At 34.0% G+C, this 3368-nt stretch overlaps 1 long non-coding RNA gene across 2 annotated transcripts; it reads right to left on the bottom strand.

Annotated features, from left to right (window-relative positions):
• Positions 1-284: 284 nt before the first annotated feature.
• On the bottom strand, positions 285-1311 carry LOC147489075 (uncharacterized). 2 transcript variants are annotated; one of them, XR_015202715.1, is made up of 4 exons: positions 1277-1311; positions 1099-1175; positions 690-805; positions 285-600 (listed from the first exon to the last, which is right to left on the bottom strand). It is a non-coding gene; the product is annotated as an uncharacterized LOC147489075 (long non-coding RNA). The 2 variants fall into 2 exon arrangements; XR_015202714.1 differs by having other exon boundaries at positions 285-805.
• Between the last annotated feature and the right edge of the window lie 2057 nt (positions 1312-3368).

Below are 3368 nucleotides of genomic sequence, written 5' to 3' on the forward strand. Positions count from 1 at the left end.
TGGGAGCATTCTCACCAAACTTGAGAATTATTGGTTTTTCAAAATCATCAAATACTGATAAAAATGGAAATACTAATCATCGAACAAAAAAAACACATTTGTCCATTAACACAAATACCATAAATAGTTATTAATTGACTTAAATCCTGCTGGTTCGAAATTCCTACACAATATCATTTGAATCTTGTTTCAAACTACTAAGTAGTCTACCACTACTCATTTACTCTCATTAGTCATTACACGCATGCAAAACATAAATGTAGCAAAGGGCGTTAAACGAGAAGTTGAAGCTCCCCAAAACTCCAAATCAAGACATATACAATACCATTTCAACGAAACAAAATTTACTTACAAATATGTATTATGGCATCTCGATTGCGATAATGTCAACAATGGTAACAAATTATGTTTTTTTTTTTTTTTTTTTTTTTTTTGATAATGATAACAAATTATGTAACACATAGGAGAGACAGGAATATACACGTACGATATACTTCTTGATCTGATGATCCTCATCAAACTCGTAAGTCCAATCAGGAACATACAGTACGTGAGAATGTTGTGATCATGTAAATGGGAAAGGCGATAAACCCTCCAAGCCTGGAACATTGATAATAAGCCATTAAAGTTTTGCATTCTTACGATGAAGACTTCTTATATTTTATCTTTTTGCATCTTATATTGCTCACCATTGCCAACGATATGCACTAAAAATGGAGAAATGTCCTGATTTAAGTACTGTAGGTCTGACCTTTGTAGTGAAAGTCTCTATTAGAGCGACAATCAAGTATACCAAAGCAATTCTCTGCAGGTAAAATAACGAATTCTTGAGAAATTATTTGAATCGGGCAATCGGCTAAGAAATTAGATAGCTCTTGTTATGATCAATTGGTGTAGAAAGGCCCAAGCCTAGTTACCAGTCTCTGGATCAAATCATGCATTTAGAATCGTAGGATGGAGTAGGATTGCTAACTCAACCCAAACTTGTGTCGTTGCATGTTATGGGTCTAGTACATCCCAAGTTGAAATTTACCCTTAGTTCCCTGGGCTTTCACAGTTTTGTTTTTCTAAAATATGAACAAAAAAGGGTTAGCAAACCTGAAGAATGCCACACCAATGGATTTGCTTCATGTCAATTCCATAAGAGAGGTCGTCAGGAGCATGAGAGTAGCCACCTTCAATCATATAGAAAGTTGTGTTAGAAAAAAGCCAAAAAGTTAACAATAAGAAATATTTAGGCATAACTTTTTATTTCTAAATTTCTTCCATAGATTACCTTGCAAAATAATTCCCCATAAGAGAAGTTTTATCAGATCATGTATAGTCTAATCAGAAAGAGTTTTCTGGATCACTCTATTCCAATTCTAGTTCATGGTGCAAAAGCGGGACAGTTGAAAAGCAAAACTCCTGCCAGTTTCCTAAAGTTCCACATTTTACCCTTAAAATCTTAGCTATTACTACCGTGATTTTTCCTAACGATTTCCCTTGATATAGGCAATATTATGATACTAATTTGTGTGACTACAAACAGGTCCATGATGCCGGGTCACATGGTCCAAATGGGCCAGACCAAGGCTGCCTTGGAGGTATTTGGAAAAGGTGCACTTCATGAAAACTTACTACAGATGCTTTTGACTCAAAATATTGTGTTGGATATGTATAGAGATTCAAGTACATCGCACTGTTTCATCATCTGTTTTCGTCACCTTGATATACGGTTTGAAACTCCATATTTTTCCTTTTCTTGCATCAGTTGGGAAATGGTAAGTCACATTCTTCTTACAATTAAGAAAGCTAGTTTACCTTCACTAAAAAAAAAAAAAATGACAATGAAACAAATTATCAAAAATGCTTAACTGAACAGAGTAAAATTTACTGAAGGATCTTTTTCGGAATGACAACCCCATGGGACATTCTCTTGTGGACATATCGTCACCATTTTGAAATCATTACACGTGAATTAAAGCATGAAGTTAAGAGATTAGTGAATAGTGAATAGTGAATAGTGAATAGTTAGGCACTAAGAGAAACAAATTTCGAAGATAATCAACCCGGTCGGATCCCTTTCAAACTGATATCCTCCACTTTTTTATGTTTCTGAACAGGCAAGTTACAAATCAGAATTGATCCCGTTGAAAATAAATAGTTACCTAAGAATTGAGATACTTGGCAATATTCTGAGTAGTCAGATCTAGATGTCCCAAGGTAATTTGTCACTACTGACATTAATTTGTCACTACTGACATTAACCTATATTGTTCATCACTCGCATGCTTGTAGCATATCATGATAATCAAGTCAAATAAAAACCAAACCTGGAAAGATGAAACTTAAACATTCATCGTTCTCTATCGAAGAATTCAGTTGAGAATGATTTTTAACTTATTTACTCTATTTATATACGATTTGGCCGGTATTCCCTCAAGTGGTCCGATAACGCTGAAAACAAATCCCATTTTTGTCAAAGGTCCACATATGAAAATTACCGATACAATCACAATTGAGAAGTCTAAAACATAAATATGAATATGAATCATCTCCATCATGTATTTCCCCGAGCAATCAAAGAAAGTAACAACTACCAACTTAACATCAAGACTGAAAACAAATAAATAAATGGCTACAATAGACACATGATTTGTAATCCGGTGAGATATCTTGAGGTTTTGGTGATCCTTAGTTCCTTACTATGATAAAACTCTTGACCGTGATACTTTCAACTCCCTTTTTCTCCTTCTCTTCAAGACCGCTCTAGTCTCTACAAAGAACCCAAATTTTCATTTTTCACAGAGATTTTCGCTAAGGTTCCTCAACGAAGAAGTTTACAACCAATTTATCGGTCAAATTCCAAATTAATAATCACTTCAATCTTTTTTATCTCTTCTTCTTTAACGATATGATTTGATTGTAATGTTGCATTGTGAATATTTCAACTTGGGAATTATAGCATAAAACACTATTGTCTTAATAATCACTTCAATCTTTTTATCTCTTCTTCTTTAACTCATATGATTTGATTGTAACTGTTGCATTGCCGAATATTTCAACCTGGGAATTATAGCATAAAACATTGTTGCCTTTCTGCGACAGATCAATATGTTAACAGAGATTGACATAAAGATGAAAAGGCTTTCCGAAACCATATGCAATCAGTTGGATGAAGTGATCGACGAATATCTGATGTGAGGGAAATGGATGAATTTTCAGAATTTAAAAATCAAAATCAAAATCTCTACACCACTCTAAAATTTCGGACAGACTTTTGGTCTTTCTGCAAATATAGTTATACTTGTACCAACAATTAAATGTTTTTACAGCTCTCTTATAAAGGACTGCTCTGGAACATTCAAACCTTCGGTACTGTTTCT

This window comes from Coptis chinensis, chromosome 7 (genome assembly GCF_015680905.1).
Source record: "Coptis chinensis isolate HL-2020 chromosome 7, ASM1568090v1, whole genome shotgun sequence".
Lineage (NCBI taxonomy): Eukaryota > Viridiplantae > Streptophyta > Magnoliopsida > Ranunculales > Ranunculaceae > Coptis > Coptis chinensis.